This window comes from Heloderma suspectum, chromosome 2, assembly GCF_057233095.1.
Source record: "Heloderma suspectum isolate Gila_16-S chromosome 2, 16-S_ref, whole genome shotgun sequence".
In the NCBI taxonomy this organism is placed as follows: domain Eukaryota; kingdom Metazoa; phylum Chordata; class Lepidosauria; order Squamata; family Helodermatidae; genus Heloderma; species Heloderma suspectum.
The window spans coordinates 241180209-241203877 of record NC_139459.1 but is presented as its reverse complement, the minus strand read 5'-3'; the positions used below and the strand labels follow the sequence as shown (position 1 = coordinate 241203877).

Below are 23669 nucleotides of genomic sequence, written 5' to 3'. Positions count from 1 at the left end.
CATTATCCGTACACACTTTTTTTTTAAAGTCACCCGTGATAGGCTACGTGACGATTCACGTAGCCTATCACGGCTGACTTTGCAAATCTTGCCGTGATAGGCTACGTGAATTGTCACGTAGCCTATCAGGGGACGTTTTTTTTTTTTTCTTTCATTGCAATGGTGGGGGCGGCAGCCGGTCGAAAGACCGGCTGCCGCTCCCGCCCCGCTCGAACACCGGACGAACCGCCAGCCGGACCCGCCGCCGGGAGGGACATTCAGGGAAGGTAAGTCCCGTCCCGGGGGGGGGGCGGGGGGGCGGAGGATTTCTCCCCGAAACTTGTTCGGGGGGCCGAACACGTTGGCGCTCGGCCCCCCGAAGTTTCGGGGAGAAATTCTCCGCCATCCCTACTCTCAGTCTACAAAGGAATGCCTTCAGGGGACTTCAAAAGGTAGTTAAGAGAGTTGCCTGCCATTTGTAGAGGAAGGTGGTCTCACTAGCCTAACTTAAGGGATGAGGAACCTCTCTCTCATAAGGCTTCTGAGCGCAGCTTCTCACACAAGGCCAATAAGGTAGACCATCTAAGTTCCTCCCCTGCCTTCTCCCTCTTTGCTCTGCGCCTGTGCCTGGTGTCTATTAGATCATATTCTCCAAAAAAACCCACCCCTCCTTCTGTTCGCTGTCTCTCACAGGGTGTGAAGAGGAACCCTCATCTCCAGCCAGCTTAGCTTTTGTAAACTGAGAAGCTGGGCCAGTAATGTCTGGACTAGCTTGGGAAAACACCTTCCCCATGTTTGGCAGTTTGCCTTCATAATCTGAACTGCTATCCCACTCCCTGCACTCAGAATAGGGATATCAGAGAATTCTGCCACGGATCTCGGTGAAGCTGAATGCAGTGGTGATGCTGAATGCCCATTTCACGGGGTGGGGGGGCTTTGTTCTGCCATGGATTTCGGGGGGCGAATGCACTGGCATTCGGCCCCCCAAAATCCGTGGCGGAACGAAGCCCTCCCACCCCCCCACCCCGTGAAATGGGCCTGGAATGGAGCACCTACCTGCTGCCATTCGCTTCTTCCATGTAGCTGTGATAGTCTATGTAAATACTTAAGTAGCCTATCACAGCTAACGCAGGGACGTTAGCCTCATTTGCGTCCCTGCGGAAGCCATGATAGGCTACATAAGTATTTACATAGTCTACCACGGCAAAAGTAAGGAAACGCCTTTACATAGGCTATTACGGCAAAAAAAAAAAGGAACGCAAATGGCGTAGTGGCTGCCATTTGCATTTTTTTTCCCCCGTAATAGCCTATGTAAATATTTACCTAGGCTAAAACAGCAAAAAAGAAGGGAATGCAAATGGCGGCTGCTGTAGCTGCTGCCATTTGCATTTGCTGGTTGTTTTTTTTTTTTGCCATGATAGGCTATGTAAATATTTATGTAGCCTATCACGGCAAAATACAGGGACGCAAATGGCGGCGGCTATGGCAGCCGCCATTTGCATCCCTGCAGTCTGCCCAGTGTCCGGACGTGGGCGGCCCCAGCCGGCGGCTCTGTGGAATCTCCACAGAGCGGAGCCAGCTGGAGAGAATTTTGGGGGGAGGGACGGAGCGCCTCCCCCCCACTGTGAATGTCACCTTTCGAAAAGGTAAGTGACTTTTGTACATCCCTAGCTCAGGAACAACCCTGACATTCCCCCCCCACACACACACACATATGCACATATCCCTGTTATTATTTGTGAGCAGTTGTCAAGAAAATGACAGTCAACATAGACATCACTCTAGTAAAGAAACCTGCAAAATTTCAGGAAGATAAGTGCAGCAATTCTTGTGGAAGCAATGTGTTCAGATTTTTGGGATGGGGTCACCTCCCATCACCCCCCCCTCCATGTTGAGGGGGAGAAATATGCATAAAAATGGCATATGTTATAGAGGTATCCCTAGACAAGAAACCTGAAAAAATTCAGAGGGATAGGTACAGGTGCTAAGAAGCTATGATGAATAAAAAAAGTTTAATCTTTGGGGAGAGCAATCCTATGGGGGGAGACAGCCCCTTCTGAACTCAGAGGCGACCGCCTATCTACTGCAGAGTGGGTGGAGTGGTGAGGAATGCATCTTTTCCATGCTCCAGCCACCCTGCACTTGTGGCTAGACTGCTGATTCCAGATGTCTAGCCACAGGACCTTGGAGCGTGGTGTGGGGAGGCCAGAAAACACATAGGAAGTGCCATACCAGCACTTCCGACCTGTCCCACCCCACCTCAGGAATGCCCCGTTTCCCCCGCTCCATGTTGCTCTTCCGAGTGCAGAGCACAGGGCTGATCCCCGCTGCCTACGAGGCAGTGGGGGGGGGTCTCTGGGAACTGACCAGTCCTATGTCTAATGGCCATAGGATTGCAAAAAAAAAAAAAAAAAAGCGCGTACGCGAATGGCAGCCCCCACAGGGAGCCGCCATTCGCGTTCCTTATTTAGTCGCCGTAGTCTACGTAAATCTTTATATAGACTACAGCGACCAAATAAGGAACGGGAATGGCGGCTCCCTATGGGGGCCGCCATTATCCGTACACTTTTTTTTTTTTTTTAAGTCACCCGTGATAGGCTACGTGACGATTGACGTAGCCTATCACGGCTGACTTTGCAAATCTAGCCATGATAGGCTACGTGAATCATCACGTAGCCTATCAGGGGGCATTTTTTTTTTCTTTCATTGCAATGGCGGTGGCGGCAGCCGGTCGAAAGACCGGCTGCAGCTCCCGCCTCGCTTGAACACCCGCCGAACCGCCGGCCGGACCAGCCACCGGGAGGGACATTCGGTGAAGGTAAGTCCCATCCCGGGGGGGGTGCGGGGTGCGGGGGGGTGCGGAGGATTTCTCCCCGAAACTTGTTCGGGGGGCTGAACACGTTGGCGCTCGGCCCCCTGAAGTTTCGGGGAGAAATTCTCCGCCATCCCTAGCAGGGAGGGGAGGAGACCATGGAAGCCTCTTTCTGAGGCTTTCTATGCACTGCACACCCTCCCCCTCTCCCACTCTGCCACTCCCCAGCTAGACAGCCAAAATCATGCCTCTAGCTGAAAATGCAGGGCAGCTGGAGCATGGAGGAGAGGATTCCCTCTAAGATCCGTCTGCCCTGCATTGGATAAGTGTCAGGGTCCAAGTTCGGAGCCTGACGTCTATCTCCATAAGATTGTGCTCTGAGTTGTCTTTTTGTCTATCCCTTTCTTCTCTGTTTTCTGACTGCAGAAGTTGCTTCCACCCCAGATAAATTAAACAATAGTGTCTAAAGTCAGCCTGGAAGGTAGGTGGTGTGTGTAACACTTACAATCTATACTTTCAACTAGAATGGCAGATGGAGGGAATTTAATGGCAAGGGGGTCAGGACACCCATGGGGGGGCACTTGTAGCCCATAGGTTATGCACCCCATTCTAAATAGTTGTACTTTTTTGTTTTTGAATTTGGCTATGTCATACCAAAGCAAACTTGTCACTTTCATCAGGTTTTACTCAGAAAAGCACTTTACTGAAGTATTGTGATGTGTAACGTTAATGAGCCAATTAACAAATTAATAAGTTCAAAGACCGCTAAACAATTGTTTGACTAAGAGATCTTTATTTACCCAGCAGACGAGACATCATGGTAATCAAAAAGCAGAATTTAACCTCTACCATCCAATTTGTTAAGTGACACATACTGTATTATAATCAACATGTTGCAAACAAGCTATTGCATTCCACCAAATGAGAATAATTTTGTCTATTAAAAATCGTTATATGCAGGTTTTATCTAATACCTTTCTAATTTACTTAGACACCGAAACCACATAAATAGTATTTTAAAATATATACTGTTTTAAAATGGAAGACATGCATGCTTGCTGAGAGTAAGGGGAGGTTAACTATCCGCTTGAAAACAGGGAGGGTTGCTTACCCATTTGTTAAAGCCCTGTGGTGTAGTGATGTGACCTGCGGCGATGAGCTAAAAACCCAAGATTGCTTATAAGGCTCAGACATTGCTTCTATCAGATGGCAAGGTCCTTTCCCTGCCAGGATGTTTCTCTCCTCCCTTTCCATTAGCTGCCACACACCTGATCTGCTTTGGCAGCTGGCTGAGTGGAGTACTTCAGTGAAAATGTGCATTGCAATCACTTCTTTCAGAAGAGATCTCTCTAATAACAGAGTCCATAAGTAATGTAGCCTTTAGCAAGACAAAACAGGAAACACTGTTGTGAAGTTTCTGTTTGACAAACCCAGTACATAGGAGCTGAAATCATTCTATGCTTTAAAAATCAGGACTTTTAAAAACTCACATTGTAGAACTTCCACTTTGGCAATGGACATCTGAACAGAAAAAGAATCCTGTTTTCTTTATGCTTAAAAAACAACAACAAAAAAACCTATTGTCAAGAAGCTTTTTGAAATTTCTGTTTCTCCAGAGTTTCCTGTTATATGGCTATGCAGAACAAATCACCCTGCAGCTGAATACAGACTCTCCCATACAATACTTAGTGGAGTGTCCAAGTGTCTTTGCCGAATAACGTTACCTTTCTTTCCCCTTGTTCTTCAGTTCTGTTTCTGTACAGATGAATGTGTGAGAGCAATATGAAGCCAGAAAGGCATTACTGGTAGGTGAGTGTAGTTTTGTTTACCCTGTGCTCTAAAATTTTCCTAGATAACACCTCTGTTTGTCAATGAAACAGCAGGGAGTAAATGAAAATGTTTATTCAGACCCTTCAGCAAAAAGAAGCCCATTAATCCACTCACTGGTGAGATAACACTGTAGAATGTCTATTTGGATGCAAACACCATAGCATTTCTTACCCATTATTGGCAGTTATTTGCTTGCAACTGTTTCATGATACACTTTGATTCCAATGAAATCTTGTTCTTTGCTGCAAGTTCATACTGAGACTTGGACCTAGTGCCCAACTAGATGTGTTTAAGGCCAGATCCGCAGCAATCCAATAGAAACTGGAGTGGAGATGTGACTGATGTCCACAGTGGGCATGCATCTAAGGGGCTCTGAGTTCTTAACCTGACTGTGGCTTATTACCCCTCAGCCTCTTCCTCCAAGCCACTTTTCCCTCACCCTGCGAGACTGGATGTGAACTCAGGAGGGTAAAAGGCTAAAAGCAACTCCAGGGAAATAAATTGTAGTCGGGGTGAAATTTAGCATCTTTTACATGTGCATCCCTTTACTGTCAAAACTAGTTTCTACATTTAAACACAAAGATATCTGTCACAGGGTGCTGTAGCGTGGTTAAGGGGTTGGACTAGGGGAGACCAGAGTTCAAATCCCCATGAAGCTTATTTGGTGACTTTTGGCCAGTTAGTAATTCTCACTCTAATCCCCCTTACAGGGTCATTATGAGGATAAATAGGGGTGGTATAACCATATATGCTACCCTAAACTCCTTAAATGAAAGGCGGGATAAAATACAATAAATAATAATAAGTACTTTGGCGTAGTTATAGGACTAAGGGTTCCACTGTTTTAAAAACAAAAGCTACAGGGATTTTGGTTTTTTACCACCACTATTATTCTCAGTAAGTGAAGTATATAAGCAGACAGGTGCTGACAATATACTTCAGGTTTTAAGCATGCACTTAAGAATACACTTAACTATCCATTTAACTAGATAAAAATCTCAAAAAATTGCTGCCCTATTACTTCCATACAGAGAGATTTCTTAGAGTTAAAACTGCAGTTTCTTACAATACTGAAATAACAGGTCACTGACAAATGCTAAAGAATATTGCTGATTCTTGTATCAATTGGGCTGAAGTTTTGTAAAAATACATGTAATGAAATGGGAAGAGGGGGCTGTTCCTTCAAACCTAGCTTCTTTCCATGCACTTTCCCAAATAAATTTTTAAGTGTCAAAAATACATATCTCGTGCTCATTATTAAATGCTAAATACCACAGTGTTTTGAGCTGCCTTGTGGCCATTGTAAAGAAAACAGGTGTTCTGATAGATTATAAAGTGTGAGTCAGATGATGTGTAGAACAGAATTTTAATGAAGCTGCTAGCACAGAACTCTGACTAGCCTTTTTAACGTGATGCTAAAACACTGAAAGTAGTCTTTAAGAGAGACAAATAGCAGTAACACAACCGCAAATCCTCATTGATATACACTAAATGAAGTGATATACGAAGCCATTAAGGCAATTATTGTAAAAAACAACTACCCTACAGACATGGATTATGGCATGGAAGTCATAGACAGAAGTTAAATTTGTATGGACCAGATAACAAATAAAACTAAAGCTGAGGGACATGAAGCAAAAGCCAAAAACGGAAGGTTAGTGAAGGGAATAGTAAAGGGGGGGGGGACTTTCTTGTTTGCTGCTAATCCTAAAGCCACAGATAGGGCAATATAATATCCCACAATTTATTACATTCATAGTGTTAATATACCTTGATTCTCCACGGTGGCTGTAGTATAAACCTCACTGGTAATATTGGCTGTACTCAAGAAATAGTCCCTAACAATATGTTAGAATAATGCTGGCTGCTACAGGAATGCAACGACATATAATAGAGAATTGCCTCACTAGCAAGCAGATGATCATGTCCTACATGACTTGTGGGGGTGGGCAGGAGGGGACCAAAGAGTAGGGATGGAGTGTCATGCCTCATAATAACCAAAAATACCACAGAAGTTTTATAAGTAGTGGTAACACATAAATAAAAAATGTGGAACTAAATGTATCCTGGCTGTATTGTATCTAGCATACAGTAAAGTGAAAATGTCATTTTCAGATATGTGACACTCTAAACCGGCCCTTTATTCTTTTAACTAATTTAATGCATAACGGAACATATATCATATGATTATTTGTGTGGTAGAACTTTGAAAAAGTTCATATTTGCATGTTTGTATAAAGGCTTCTTCACACGGAGCTTTTATCCCGCTATTTAGATGGCTCGCTCATGGAAGTTTGCAGGCTCTTTATGTGATGCCCGTGAACCTCCAGGGCGTCTTCTGCGCAAAATGCCCTTTGTTCTGTTTTTAAATAGATCACAGATAATGAGCTATCAAATTACCCCATTGTGTTCCCCTTGAGTTTCCTCCATGAAAATAGGTAAAGTGGCAAGAAGAGGAGCTAGACTAATGAAAGATATGGAAGTCTCAGATACGGGGAGAAGGAGGGGGAAAGTGGAGGGACAAAAGGAAGGGCATGAAAAAGGGAGTCGTTGTGATCCTGCATTTAAAACGGAAGCAGAATGCAGGATTTTAGGCTGGTGTAGAGATGCCCTAAATCGGAGAAATGTAGATGCTTCTAAGGGCGTAATCCTATCAAGAGAGACATCAGCATCTGATCTTGGAGGTTGATGCCTATCCTATGCAGGCTGGGTACAGCACGGAGGGGATCCTCTCCTCTATGCTCCAGCCTCCCTACATTTGGGCAGGGAAGAGAAGGGGCCTGGAGACCTGATAGGAAGCCAAGGACGACCTAGGTTTCCAGAAACCAAAAAACCCTATGGGCATCTAGGCAGTGTCTCACAGCCATAGGATTGCTCTCTAAAGCAGTACTAGAATCTACAGGGCTTTGGAGATGTTGGAGACTTCAACACTGGAGCACTCTGATGCTTCAGGTAGGATTGCCCTGCCCATGTCTTTAGCTATTATAGGCAGCAAGTGTTATTCAATGCCCCCCTCAAGCATAGAAGCACAGAACTGATGGTTAAAAAAAAAAAAAAACTTCTGAATTTGGGGTAGTTATTAATTAACCATATAATTATAATATTATCCTATATAAATCCATCTCTAAAATGCTTTCAATTTCTCCCACGACCCATGGGAGTTCATGGCTCCTTCTTGTCCTTATTAAGAACTCCAGTCTCTTTTATTAAAATGATAACTAATTGTACATTTAATGAGAGGTTATGGTCTGCTGGTGACTTATTTTGAAGCATACAAGCATAATGTCAAAATTTTGGTTCTGCAAATACCTATGGTGTACTTTGATTCACTTGTTACGCATCCTTGGGCTTTACTTCCTACACAGTCTAAGACATATGTTGTTTATTTTTTAAACTTTAACTGTATAGAAAAACAGCTTAAACTTAGATGTCAGTAACATGTTTTGAAAATCAGCACGCATTTCAGCTCCTGGCCATGTTTCAAATATCCTCTTTAGGTCCTGAATGTATTCCAAGGTCTTCAGGTTCTTTAAAATCAGGGTCTTAAAAAGAACAACAACAGTACTATGGTAGCCAGTAAAGATGGTACAATATCAGCATCATATGCTGGCTAAATCAAGCCCCTGTTAATTCCCTGGTGGCTACACTTCGAGCCAACTGACATTTCTGAATAGTTTGCAAAGGCAGCCCCATGAAAAGCACTTTATTTTTTTAATTTATTATTAAATTTATTTATTAAATTTATTAATCGCCCATCTGGCTGGTCACCCAGCCACTCTTATTATTATTACAGTCCATTCTGTATGTCACTAAGACATAAATGAATATGGCTAGGCTGTTTTCTCCCGGAATGGTCACGGGATAAACCAACCTAAATTGGTAAAAGGCACTCCAAGTCACCTCCACTACTTCAACATCCAGTTACAGCAGACTTCCCCAACATGGTGCCCAGATGTTTTGGACTTCAAGCCCTAGAAGCCCCAGCCAGCATAGCCAATGGCCAGGAATACTGGGAGTTTTAGTCCAAAACATCTGAAGGAACCAGGTTGGGGAAGGCTGAGTTACAGTGACAAACCCAGGAGCACCTCAAACTACGAACCTATTTCTTAAGGTGGAGTGCTGTCCAGGTTCATAGGAAGGATTTCCCTTTCAACAATTAGGAATGTACGAAAGTCACTTACCTGTAACAAAATTTGATTCGCGGTGGGAGGTATGCGCTCCGTCCATCCACCCGAAATTCTGGCTGGGGGGGGGAGGCGCTCCGTCCCTCCCCCCCGAAATTCTGGCTGGGTGGGGAGGCGCTCCATCCCTCCACCCCCGAATCCTGGCCGGCCGGGCCGCAAATGGCGGCGGCCATAGCCATCGCTGTTTGCGTACCTGCAGTCAGCCGTGATAGGCTACGTAAATGTTTACGTAGCCTATCACGGCTGAGTAAAAAAACCAACAACAACCACGCGTATGCAAATGGCAGCGCCCATGGGCGCCGCCATTTGCGTACGCGCGTTGTTGTTTTTTTTACTCAGCCGTGATAGGCTACGTAAACATTTACGTAGCCTATCATGGTATTTTTAAAAAATCTAGCCGTGATAGGCTACGTAAAGATTTCACGTTTAAACTATCACTTTTTTTTTTTTTCTGGAAATGGCGGCGGCGGCAGCCGGTCGGAAGACCGGCCACTGCAGCTGCTGCCGCCGAACTGCCACTGGAGCCGTGCCGCCAGGAGGATTCGCCCAAGGTAAGTCCCATCCTGGGGGGGTGGGGGGGCAGACCGTTTTGCCACCAATTTCGGGGGGCCCGAATGCACTGGCATTTGGCCTCCCCGAGATTCGTGGTGAAATTCTCTGACATCCCTATCAACACCCATCCCAGATTCATACTGTATATTTTTTATTTAAAACCACTCTACAGTGGTTTCAGTTACTCTACAGACACATCCGGATTGACAACGGAGAGAGAGAGAAGACCTCAAAGATGCGCTAGAAATGTTTTATTGAGCCAAACACATTTCAAGTCTTAAAACTGTTATTGAGAGGTACTATAAGGGTAAAATTAGATACAATTGATTTTACAAATCAGGAAGACAATTATAAAACCCTCGTATCTTATAAATGTATGTATATATATAAGAAAACATCAAATAAAATAACAATGTGTAAAATAGCATAGGTACGCAACTGTTTTTGTCCACCACCTTAGGAAGACCTGACTTTTCTATTTCTTTCAATGACTATCTTATCTATTTACTCTCATAAAGTTAATTTTATTCGTTTTAGTCATTAATCAGTCTTACCCAACATGGTACCTTCCAGATGTGTTGTACTACAACTGCCATCATCCCCAGTCAGTATAGTTATCATCCCCAGTCAACACATCTAGGGTTGCACATTCCCACAGACCTAGCTTGGAACATAACTGGCATTTAAGAGCATGAACAGCACACTGTTTCAAGTGCTGTACTACTCATACATTTCCAACAATTTCAGCCTTGGATGGAGCTCTGGTGGACATCAAACTTGCTAAGGGATTCTGTGTAACATCTGTGTATGGATGTACGAAAGCCACTTACCTTTTTGCAGCTTTGATTCGCGGTGGTGGGGAGACGCGCCATCCCTCCCCCTGGAATCCTCCCTGGGCCGGCTCTGCTCCATGGTGTCTCCGTGGAGCCGCTGGCCAGGGCCGTCCGCAACCACTGAAGTGGTCCGACTGTAAATTGGCCTGAGCAGAAGCGGGATGTTTTCCAAAATGCTGAATCGGGGTCTGAGTTGAAATGGGGGGGGGCAGTGCACACTTCTTCTGTATGTGTGTAATCTATTTGTTGTTGTTGTTCAGTCGTTCAGTCGTGTCCGACTCTTCGTGACCCCATGGACCAAAGCACGCCAGGCCTTCCTGTCCTGCGCTCTCTCCCGGGGTGTGCTCAAGTTCATATTCATTGCATCGGTCATTGCAGCCATCTCATCCTCTGCCGTCCGCTTCTCTTTTTGCCTTCAGTCTTTCCCAGCATCAGGGTCTTTTCCAGAGAGTTTTCTCTTCGCATTAGGGGGCCAAAATATTTGAGCTTCAGCTTCAGTATCTGTCTTTCCAATGAGCACTCAGGGTTGATTTCCTTTAGTATGGACTGATTTGACCTCCTTGTAGTCCAGGGGACTCGTAAGAGTCTTCTCCAGCACCACAGTTCGAAAGCATCGATTCTTCGGCGCTCAGCCTTCCTTATAGTCCAGCTCTCACAGCCATACATTACTACTGGGAAAACCATAGCTTTGATTAGACGGACCTTTGTTGGCAAGGTGATGTCTCTGCTTCTGACTATGCTGTCTAGGTTTGCCATAGCTTTCCTCCCAAGGAGCAAGCGTCTTTTAATTTCATGGCTACAGTCACCATCTGTGGTGATCTTGGAGCCCAAGAAAGTAAAATCTGTCACTGCTTCCATTTCTTCCCCTTCTATATGCCAGGAAGTGATGGGGCCAGATGCCATGATCTTCGTTTTTTTAATGTTGAGTTTAGGGATGGCGGAGAATTTCTCCCCGAAACTTCAGGGGGCCGAGCGCCAACGTGTTCGGCCCCCCGAACAAGTTTCGGGGAGAAATCCTCCGCACCCCCCCGCACCCCCCCTGGGACGGGACTTACCTTCGCCGAATGTCCCTCCCGGCGGCGGGTCCGGCCGGTGGTTCGGCGGGTGTTCGAGCGGGGCGGGAGCGGCAGCCGGTCTTTCAACCGGCTGCCGCCGCCGCCATTGCAATGAAAGAAAAAAAAAAACGCCCCCTGATAGGCTACGTGACGATTCACATAGCCTATCACGGCTAGATTTGCAAAGTCAGCTGTGATAGGCTATGTGAATCGTCACGTAGCCTATCACAGGTGACTTAAAAAAAAAAAAACGTGTATGGATAATGGCGGCCCCCATAGGGAGCCGCCATTCCCCTTCCTTATTTGGTCGCTGTAGTCTACGTAAAGATTTATGTAGACTACGGCGAAAATAAGGGCAACGCTATTTGCGTTGCCCTTATTTTCGCCGTAGTCTACGTAAACATTTACGTAGACTACAGCGACTAAATAAGGAACGCGAATGGTGGCTCCCTATGGGGGCCGCCATTAGCGTACGCGCTTTTTTTTTTTTTAAAGTCACCCGTGATAGGCTACGTGACGATTGACGTAGCCTATCACGGCTGACTTTGCAGATCTAGCCGTGATAGGCTACGTGAATCGTCACGTAGCCTATCAGGGGGCGTTTTTTTTTTTTTAAACTTTCGCGTTCGCAGCCGGGCGAGGTGGGAAGCCTCCTCCCCGGCCTGAATTTCGGCCAGTCGAGGCGGGAAGCCTTCCCCCCGGGCCTGAACTTCGCGGGGGGACCAGCGAAGTGCCTCCCCCCCACCGCGAACGTCCTTCGAGGACAGGTAAGTGACTTTCGTCCACCCCTAGTTGAGTTTCAAACCAGCTTTTGCACTCTCCTCTTTCACCCTCAACAAGAGGCTCTTGAGATCCTCTTCGCTTTCTGCCATTAGGGTGGTATCATCTGCATATCGGAGGTTGTTGATAATTCTCCCAGCAATCTTAATTCCGACCTCTGATTCATCCAACCCGGGGTTTCTCATGATGTACTCTGCATATAAGTTAAATAAGCAGGGTGACAATATGCAGCCTTGTCGTACTCCTTTCCCAATTTTGAACCAATTGGTTGTTCCATGTCTGGTTCTTACTGTTGCTTCTTGACCCTCGTACAGGTTTCTCAGGAGACAGGTAAGGTGGTCTGGTACTCCCATCACTTTAAGAATTTGCCACAGTTTGTTGTGATCCACACAATCAAAGGCTTTAGCATAGTCAATGAAGCAGAAATAGACGTTTTTCTGGAATTCTCTTGCTTTCTCCATGATGCAGCGAAAGTTGGCGATTTGATCTCTAGTTCCTCTGCCTCTTCGAAACCCAGCTTGTACTTCCGGTAGTTCTCGGTTCGCATACTGCTGAAGCCTAGCTTGTAGGATTTTGAGCATCACCTTGCTGGCATGTGAAATGAGCGCAATTGTGCGGTAGTTTGAACACTCTTTGGCGTTGCCCTTCTTTGGAATTGGAATGTAATCTGACCTTTTCCAGTCTTGCGGCCATTGTTGAGTGTTCCAAATGTGTTGGCATATAGAGTGCAGCACTTTAACAGCATCATCTTTTAGGATTTTAAATAGCTCAGCTGGAATACTGTCATCTCTGCTGGCTTGTTGTTAGTAATGCTTCCTAAGGCCCACTTGACTTCACTTTCTAGGATGTCCGGCTCAAGTTCAGTGACCACACTATCATGGCTATCAGGGACATTCAGATCTTTCCTGTATAGTTCTTCTGTGTATTCTTTCCACCTCTTCTTAATCTCATCTGCTTCTGTTAGGTCCCTGCCTTCTTTGTCTTTGATCATGCCCGTCTTTGCACAAAACGTTCCCTTGAGATCTCCGATTTTCTTGAACAGATCTCTAGTCTTTCCCATTCTGTTGTTTTCCTCGATTTCTTTGCATTGTTCATTTAAGAAGGCCTTCTTGTCTCTCCTTGCTATTCTCTGGAACTCTGCATTCAGTTGGATAGATCTTCCCCTTTCTCCCTTGCTTTTCACTTCCATTATTTCCTCAGCTACTTGTAAAGCCTCGTCAGACAGCCACTTTGCTTTCTTGCATTTCTTTTTCTTTGGGATGGATTTCATTGCTGCCTCCTGAACAATGTTATGGACATAGTTCCTCAGGCACTCTGTCTATCAGGTCTAATCCATGAAATCTATTCCTCACCTCCACTGTGTATTCATAAGGGATATGATTTAGGTCATACCTGAATGGGTTAGTGGTTTTCCCTACATTCTTCAATTTAAGCCAAAATTTTGCAACAAGAAGCTCATGATCTGAGCCACAGTCAGCTCCAGGTCTTGTTTTGACTGACTGTATAGAGCTTCTCCATCTTTGGCTGCAAAGGACATAATCAATCTGATTTCGATATTGACCATCTGGTGATGTCCATGTGTAGAGTCGTCTCTTGTGCTGTTGGAAAAGAGTGTTTGCTATGATCAGCGTGTTCTCTTGGCAAAACTCTAGTAGCCTTTGTCCTGCTTCATTTTGTACACCAAGGCCATGCTTGCCTGTTATCCCGGTGATTTCTTGACTTCCTACTTTAGCATTCCAATCCCCTATGATGAAGAGGACATCTTTTTTTGGTGTTAGTTCGAGAAGGTGTTGTAGGTCTTCATAGAACCGATCAACCTCAGCTTCTTCGGCCTCAGTGGTTGGGGCATAGACTTGAATTACTGTGATATTGAATGGTTTGCCTTGGATTCGTACTGAGATCATTCTATCATTTTTAAGATTGTACCCCAGTACTGCTTTTCCCACCCTTTTGTTGACTAGGAGTGCTACTCCATTTCTTCTAAGGGATTCTTGCCCACAATAGTAGATATGATGGTCACCTGAATTAAATTTGCCCATGCCTGTCCATTTTAGTTCGCTGATTCCCAAGATGTCGATGTTCAATCTTGCCATCTCATGTTTGACCACCTCCAACTTACCTTGATTCATTGATCTGACATTCCAGGTTCCTAAACAAAATTGTTCTTTACAGCATCGGATTTTCTTTTCACCACCAGACACATCCACAGCTGAGTGTCCTTTCGGCTTTGGCCCAGCCGCTTCACTCTTTCTGGCGCTACTTGGAAATACCCTCTGCTCTTCCCCAGTAGTATATTGGACACCTTCTGACCTGAGGGTCTCATCTTCCGGCGTGATATCTTTTAGCCTTGTGATACGTTCCATGGGGTTTTCTTGGCAAGAATACTGGAGTGGGTTGCCATTTCCTTCTCCAGTGGACCACATTTTGTCAGAACTCTCTGCCATGACCTGTCCGTTTTGGGTGGCCCTGCACGGCATAGCTTATGGCTTCACTGAGTTACGCAAGCCCCTTCGCCACAACAAGGCAGTGATCCATGAAGGGGGTGTAATCTATACACATATACAAGTACACCACATGCACATAACACACACACACACAGACACGGATATATATCAGGTGTGCTTAGACTTGGTGATACATGCAAATTTGTGCTATGGGCCTGTGCCCCTGGATCATTTAGGAACCTAGCAAACACCCGGCCTTTCCACTGCTTCCAAATAATTAACACACTGTTATACTGACAATAGGGCTGCTCCAGTTCTTACAAGCTTTTGAGTCCTTCTGATCAGCTGTTCATTGGTAGTTGAAATGAGATGTATAAATGAAAGAAGGGGCTCAGGTCAACTGGCAGACAAGTAATCTCGCTTCTGGGTACCAAATGATCATTTCATGTATTGATCAATCTATGATGAAGCCTGTTGTCACCACCATTAATGTATGGTTACTACTAATTTTAAACATTTCCTCCTTTATGAAAGCTATATTATTGTGATCATACATCTAACTTTTCATTTTAATTAAACATACAATGCTAGTCAAAGTGGAGAATACATCTGATACCATCCAGGTCAACTTTATACCGTAAAAGGATCATTATAAAAATTCAAACTCCTGCTTGAATGTTTGCAAGGAGAATCAAGGCAGCTGTAGCCTGTTGAGAGACATCTGTGCCCTCCTCAAAGCTAGCTGAACCCCTATGCCACTGCCTCATAACCCTTGGCTCTTTGGCAGGGGGAGGTGAAGGAAGTGAAGGCAGGCTTTTTTAGTGTTCGATTAAACACTTGCAAAGCCTGATGAGGCACCTAAAAAGTCTTGACCCTTTTGGAGCAACTGGGAGGGCAATTGCCCTTACCTAAGCCATATCATGATTTTATTTAAGTCAATAAATATTTTCAATAAAGTGCCATCTAGGTCAGTAAGAAAAAACACAAAGATTCAGATCTACTTACTAGTCAAGATAGGTATAGTTAAGCCACATTTTATATAACTTTGTTTATAAGCACTGCTAATCACTTGCCTACAGAGAACAGGTAGGAGGCTGAGATTATTTGCCAAAGAAATGTCAGTGAATGCAATCTGAGTGCCTGCATTTTCTAACCAAGAATAATAACTTCGTCTAATTATTGCATGGCAGGTATTGCTCTCTTGTTGCATATATCCAAAAATTGGAGATCGAGTGTTAACTCTTTAATAATATGAAATCTGTTCAAATGTCAAATGCACATGGAACACACTATGTGCTTTCAAATAAAACATTTGAAGTTAGCTCTCTACTTGTTTACACTGCTCAGATACAGCTATTATTTCCTAGAAGAACATTTCTTTTACAGCATTTTTTAACATTTGAATCAAATGGAAAAATGCCAGCCCCCCCCCCCGCCTATGTAGATGACGGGTGTGTGTGTCTCCACCAGTGATTTACTCTGAGTCGGCTGCGTGTTGAAGTCATTAGGGATACATGACATTGTGGCCATCCAGCAGCCACCCCAGAGCTTATCAGGGAAGAACTGGATTTCCTGAGATGGCTTACAGTCCAATTCTTTTCCTCAAGTTTGGTTCTCCCCAGTATAGTTGCTGTGTGCCCTAACCCCCACATTGACCTCAGGTATGCTAGCCCTGCCCAGAGGTGTGCCCTTCACCATGACCCAGTCAAGAGGTCATAAAATCATAGGCCTATAAGACCATCAAGTCCAACCCCCTGCTCAATGAAGGAATCTAAGTCAAAGCATCCCTGACAGATGGCTGTCCAACTTCATCTCGAATGCCTCCAGTGTGGGACAGCCCACCACCTCCCTAGGTCATTGGTTCCGTTGTTGCATTAATCTGATAGTCAGGAATTTTTCCTGATGTTCAGCCAGAATCTGGCTTCCTGTAACTTGAGCCCATTGTTCCGTGTCCTGCACTCTGGGATGATCGAGAAGAGATCCTGGCCTTCCTCTCTGTGACAACCTTTCAAGTACTTGAAGAGCGCTATCATATCTCCCCTCAGTCTTCTCTTCTCAAGGCTAAACATGCCCAGTTCTTTCAGTCTCTCCTTGTAGGATTTTGTTTTCAGTCCTCTGATCATCTTCGTTGCCCTCCTCTGAACCCTCTCCAGTTCGTCTGCATCCTTCTTAAAGTGTGGTGCTCAGAACTGGACACAGTACTCCACATGAGGCCTAACCAGTGCTGAGTAGAGGTGAACTAGTACTTCACAGGATTTGGAACCTATACTTCTGTCGATGCAACCCAAAATAGTATTTGCCTTTTTTGCAGCCACATCACATTGTTGGCTCATATTCAGCTTGTGATCTACAACAATTCCAAGATTCTTCTCGCTTGTATTATTGTTGAGTCAAGTATCCCCCATCTTGTAACTGTGCATTTGGTTTCTTTTTCCTAGGTGCAGAACTTGGCATTTATCCCTATTAAATGTCATTCTGTTGTTTTCTGCCCAGCGCTCTAACCTATCAAGATCACTTTGAATTTTGTTTCTGTCTTCTAAGGTATTAGCAATCCTGCCCAATTTTATGTCATCTGCAAATATGATCAACATTCCCTGCACCTCCTCCTCCAAGTCATTAATAAAATTGTTGAAGAGCACTGGTCCCAGGACTGAGCCCTTTGGTACCTGCTCATTACCTCTCCCCAGCTTGAGAAGGTCCCATTGATAAGCACTCTTTGAGTCCGATTCTGTAGCCAACTGAGGATCTACCTGATAGTTGTTTCACCTAGCCCACTTTGAGCTAGTTTGCTCATCAGGATATCATGGGGCACTTTGTCGAAAGTATTGCTGAAGTCAAGGTATATTATGTCCACAGCATTTCCCACAGTCCACAAGGGAGGTGACCTGATCAAAAAAATGAGATCAGATTAGTCTGGCAGGACTTGTTCTTGACAACTCCATGTTGGCTTTGAGTAATCACTACATTGTTTTCAAGGTGCTTACAGATGGATTGTTTTATAATCTGCTCCAGAATTTTCCCAGGGAGTGATGTCAGACTGACTGGTCTGTAGTTTCCAGGTTTGTCCTTTTCCCCTTTTTGAAGATAGGGACAACATTAGCCCTCCTCCAGTTATCTGGCACTTCACCCATCCTCCATGACTTCTGAAACAGAATAGACAGTGGTTCTGAGAGCTCTTCTGCCTATTACTTTAGGATGCAGTTCATCTGGCCCTGGAGATTTGAACTCATTCCAAGTAATTAGGTGTTCCTTGACCATATGCCTATCTATCTCAAGCTGCAATCCTGCCCCTTCAGCCTGTACTTCGCCTTTGCCAGGGGGTTGGTTCATGGACCCTCTTTTGGGAGAAGACTGAGCCAAAGTAGGAACTGAGCACTTCTGCCTTTTCTTTGTCATCTGTTATCATTTTGCCGTCCTTATTTAATAGCTGAACAACCATTTCTTTCCTCTGTCTTTTACTATGCACATATTTGAAGAAAGCCATTTTGTTGCTTTTAGCATCCCTTGCTAACCTCAGCTCGTTCTTAACTTTAGCCTTCCTGATGCCATCCCTGCAATTCTGTGCTACCTGCCTGTACTCTTCCTTTGTAGCTTGGCCTTCCTTCCACTTCCTATATGTGTACTTTTTTGTTTTCCGGTCATCTCTAAGAATTTTGTGAAGCCACACCGGCTTCTTCTGTTGTCTTCCGCCTTTTTTTCTTGTTGGAATTGTTTGTAATTGTTCTTTTAGAATTTCCTTAAAAAAAAACCTCCCATCCATCTTGGACTCTTCTCATTAGAGTCACTTGCCATGGGACCTCACTGAGAACATTGTTCTGAGTTCATTAAAGTGGGCTTTCCTAAAATCCAGGGTACATGTTTGGCTACACTCGGCTTTTGCTTCCTTTAGAACAAAGAACTCAAGTATATCATGATTAGAGATGGAGGAGAATTCCGCCATGGATCTCAGTGAGGCAGAATGCCAGTGCATTTGCCCCCTGAAATCCATGGCGGAAGGAAGCCCCCCCGCCCCACCACCCCGCGAAAGGCGCGCAAAACGGAGCACCTACCTGGTGCCATTCGCGCTGCTTTGTGAATGGTGGCCACGTCTGCGGCTGCCATTCACTTCACGATTTTTCCTGTGATGCCATTTGCGTCCCTGCGGAGGCCGTGATAGGCTATGTAAATATTTATATAGCCTATCACGACAAAAAAGGGAACGTAAATGGCAGCCCCCGTAGCTGCCATTTGCATTCCCTTTTTTTTTTACATGATAGGCTACGTAATTATTTACGTAGCCTATCACGGCAAAAAAAAGGGGCACAAATGGTGGCGGCTACGGTGGCCACCATTTGCGTCCCTACGCAGCCCAGCAGCAGCTGGATGTCGCTACGGGTGGCCCCAGCCAGCGGCTCCACGGAGTTGCCACAGAGTGGAGCCGGCCGGTGAGTATTTCAGGGGGAGGGATGGAGTGCCTCCCTCCCCACGGATGTGACGAAATGAAACAGCTAAGTCGTTTTGTACATTCCTAATCATGATCACTTTCCCCCAGAGTTCCCGTAACTGCCATTTTATCCACTAAGTCATCTCTGTTGGTTAAGATCAAGTCAAGGATAGTCGATAGCCACTCTGTAGGAGGAGCTTATCAGCAACAAAAGTCAGGAATCTCTTGGAGGGACCATGTTTTGCAGAATTTGTCTCCCAACAAATATCGGGGAAATTGAAGTCCTCCATTCATGGTTCTACAGGACTACATCATGGTTCCTTGAAACACTAGCAATTTGTTTTTCAAAAGTTTCATCCTCATCTTCTCCTTGATTGGGTGGCTGGTAGTAGACTCAACCACCATGTTCCTTCTATTCTTTGCTTCACTTATTTTAACCCAGATACTCTTGGTGGGGCTACCAAGCCCGTCCTCCTGAATTTCTGAGCAGAGATATGTATTTTTAACCAATAGTGCAACTCCACCTCCCTTTCTGTTCCTTCTGTTCTTTTTGAACACGTTATATCCTTCAATTGCTGTATTTCAGTCATGGGAGTCATCCGACCAAGTTTCAGTTACACCTATCGAGTCATCATTTCCCTCCGTATTAAGAGTTCAAGTTCGTTCTGTTTGTTTCCCATACTCTGGGCATTAGTATACAGAAATCGAAGACCATGTGCTTTATAGTCTGGCTTTATTCCTACATGTTTCTGAAGACTATTATTGGGTGTTCTCTCATTTGTGGCACATGAACCTTGATCCATTGTTACCCCCAACTTTACGTCTCTCTACCCCGTAGGATTCAGTTTAAAGCCCTCCTGATGAAGTTCTTGCTGTGGCCAAACACAATCTTCCCATCCCTTGCCAACAGTCCATCTTCCAGGAAGTATAGTCCATGGTCCCAGAATCCAAATCTTTCGCGTTGGCACCACCTTCGTAGCCAGTCATTCACCTGGAGTATTTTTCTTTTGCTTTCTATCCCTTTTCTAACTACTGGAAGGATTGATGAGAAAACTATCTGGGCCACTAAGTTCTTGAGTTCAAAAAGCTTCAAAGTCTGATGTGATTTCTTCATAGCTCTGCTTGATGGTATCATTTGTTCTCACATGGATGAGAAGAAAGGGATACCTGTCAGTGGGCTTTATGAGTGCAGGCGACCCTTCAGTCACGTCTCCAATCCGTTCTCCTGCAAGACAGCATACCTGGCAAATCCATGGGTCTTCGCAATATACACGGGTTTCAATCTCATGCAGCAAGAAGTTTCCCACAACTACTCCCATTCTCTTCTTGTTGTCGTAGGCCTTGGTTTCATTGCCTCTGCTTGACTGACTTTCAGCCTCTTGCTCGCTGTCATGCAGGGTCCCTGTAATTCTTCCTCTGCAGGCTGTCCTCCAGTCTCATCCTCAAGTACCTGAAAACAGTTCCATAGATCTACTGCTTCCACTGGTGCAGCGTGGCTTCTAGCTCTTCTACACCTGTCACCCTTTTCCAAGGAGCATCCTCTACTTCAGTTTTCCTCTCCTCAGCATTTTCCTTTTCTGCCTTAGCTTGCTGTTGCTCTTCTAGCTTCTGTACTTCATTTTGCTGCTGTAGTTCCACCATTCTGTCTAAGAACTTTCATCTTCTCTTATTCCCTGGAGGGTTGACACTCGCCGCTCCAGTCCTCTTACTTTTTCTTCCAACAGTGTAATCAACTTGCACTTGTTGCACGTGTAGGCCATGTTGATCTCAGGCAAGAAAACAAACATTGCACAGACCTTGCAGGTCACCACCACTGGAAAGTCTTTTCCTTCCATAGTCTCTATTCCCTTTATGTTTCTAGCTTTCTCTGATTGTACTGGGATAGCCTTTGCTTTGTCCCCTATTTACTACAAGTTAACAACATAGACCCACTGGTATGGAAGTATGTGTTACAAGAAAAAGAAATTAAAAAGCAGTTGTTAGGGGCCTCCTCCTTGACTTCCCCTGCCAAACTCCTGTTTGCTCCCCCTGTTCTGCTCTGATCACTCTCTCTCTGGGAGCTTGCTTGCTTGCTTGTATAGCCCCTAGACCAGCTGGAGCAGCTTCCTCTGCTCTGCTCTGCTGTGCTCAGCCAGGAGACAGGAAACACACTGAAACTCCCTGCCCACACAGCTGCTGGGAGTACTCAGGCTATGCCTCTTCAATTCAATTGGAGCTCTTAGGAGCACATGGTGAGCACACGGCAACTCAGAATGAAATGAGTCATCCCATCAAGTTTTCCTGTCCCTGTGTTTCCCAGCACAAACCAAATAGTGTCTACTCAGAAGTAATTCCCCTTGTGCTCAATGAGGCTTGTCCCCTGAATGCCAACATCAGAATTTTGGTCCAGCCAAGCACCACCCCACTCCCAGCTGCAACACCTGTGGGAGTTGGGGCATAAAACTAGGGATGTACGAATTGTGTACCTTCCGTGCCGCTAGACTTCCACAGTTTGCGGCCAGTGCTCCGTACCGTCGTTCGCAAGCCCCCGGAATTCTCCTCTTTTTTTTCCGTTCCGAAAATTACGAAGATAAATCCGTACCGACAGCTGTAATTCTGCATAACTTCCGTAAGAAAGGCTATTTTTCATAAATATTTACGTATTTTTCCCCCTGCCCTGAGATGTGCAGTAATTACTTTCAGCCAAAAAACTTCCTCCTCCTCAGGGCTTCCCAAAACAAGGCTTCCCTAGGTGTGCCTGAGCGATGCACTCTTTGTTTAAAGCAACACTGTTTGAAAGAAAGAAAGAAAAAACCTTTTAAAATGACCATGCCGGTCTGGAGCCCTGCACGAGTATTATTCCCCCTGCTAGGCTTTCTATTTCTACATCCAGCCTTGTTGGTGACATGGTGAGGCTAAAATGGAGAGGAGAACCAACTCTGTGCATGTCTACTCAGACGTAAGTCTTACTGAGTTCCATGCAACTTACTCCTACACATGTCAGCACCCCACTTGCCCCCAGCTCAGCTTTGTATTTCCACATCCAGCTCATTAGCAAACCTCCTGTTAGTTATCTCACTGGGTGACTTTGGGCTGGACTCTAACCACTAGATCATACTTCTGTTACGAAACTCATGAAGAAAAAGAGACAGTATACTGGACAGTTCTTTCTGAAGCACTCACACTTCACTTGTACAAATGCAGCACGAAGGGAAAGATCAGCAACCTTCTCTTTGTTTGAATAAAAAGCACACTCTGCACATGCTCAGGGAATGGACAAAGTGAGGAATAAACATACCAGGGAATATGAAGAACTATATTCTTCCATTATGTGTGTGTGTGTGTGTGGGGGGAATCTCCCTCAATCCAGCTGTTCCCTGGAAACCCCCCCCCCATTCACCCAAGGGTCTTCTGAGATAACTAACAGGAGGTTTGCTAATGAGCTGGATGTGGAAATACAAAGCTGAGCTGGGGGCAAGTGGGGTGCTGACATGTGTAGGAGTAAGTTGCATTGAACTCAGTAAGGCTTACTTCTGAGTAGGGATGTACGAAAGTGACTTACCTTTCGTGGATTATGTTGATGGTGGGGGGGAGGCGTTCTGTCCCTCCCCCCGGAATCCTGGCCCGGGGGGGAGGCGCTCCGTTACTCCCCTCGGAATCCTCGAATGGCCGGCTGATTTCCAGCCGCGGAGCCAGATTTCCAGCCGCAGAGGGCTCTGAGTAAAGAAAACAAAAAAGACCCGCATACGCAAATGGCGGCAGCTATGGCCGCCGCCATTTGCGTTCCTTCTTTTTGGCCGTCTTAATCTACGTAAATATTTACGTAGACTATGACGGCGAAAATCAAGGGGAATGCAAACAGCGTAACCGGCACTATTTGCGTCCCTTTTTCATTCACCGTTTTAGCCTACGTAAATCTTTACGTAGGTTAAAATGGCGAATAAAAAGGGGATGCAAGTAGCGCCCGCTACGCTATTTGCATTCCCCTTTATTTTTGCCGTCATAGTCTACGTAAATATTTACGTAGATTAAGAGGGTAAAAAGAAGGAACACAAATTTGTGTACATGATTGTTGTTTTTTTAAAACCCACCCAACCATGATAGGCTACGTAAAGATTTACGTAGCCTATCATGTCTTTTTTTTGTTTAAACCTAGCCATGATAGGCTACGCAAATCTTTACGTAGCCTATGACGTCTTTTTTTTTTTTTTTTAACACAAGCCTGGAAATGGTGGCGGCGGCCGCCGGTCGGAAGACCGGCGGCCGCCGCCAAAGCTGCCGCTGAAGCCGCCACCGGAGCTGCCGCTGGAGCAGCCGCTGCTCGGAAGATCCGCCCCAGGTGAGTCTCGTCCCGGGGGGGGGGATCCGTGGGGGGGCGGGGGGGCAGGCCGTTCCGCCATGGAGTTCGGGGGCCTGAATGCACTGGCATTTGGCCTCACCGAGATCCATGGCAGAATTCTCTGACATCCCTACTTCTGAGTAGACATGCACAGATTTGGCTCTCCTCTCAATTTTAGCCTCACCATGTCACCAACAAGGCTGGATGTGGAAATAGAAAGCCTAGCAGGGGGAATAATACTCATGCAGGGCTCCAGACCGGCATGATCATTTTACAAGTTTTTTTCTTTCTTTAAACCAGTGTTGCTTTAAACAAAGAGTGCATTGCTCAGGCACACCTAGGGCAGCCTTGTTTGGGAAGCCCCGAGGAGGAGGAAGTGTTTTGGCTAAAAGTAAATGGAGATGGAGGATTTCAATTGAAAAAGAACACCCACAAACAAGGCGGTGAGCACAATTCATT

General features: G+C 45.3%; 1 protein-coding gene across 1 annotated transcript in view; it reads right to left on the bottom strand.

Annotated features, from left to right (window-relative positions):
• TENM2 (teneurin transmembrane protein 2) overlaps window positions 1-23669 on the bottom strand; it is a 1208485-nt gene that overhangs the window by 904715 nt on the left and 280101 nt on the right. The gene's annotated exons all lie outside the window — the stretch shown is intronic.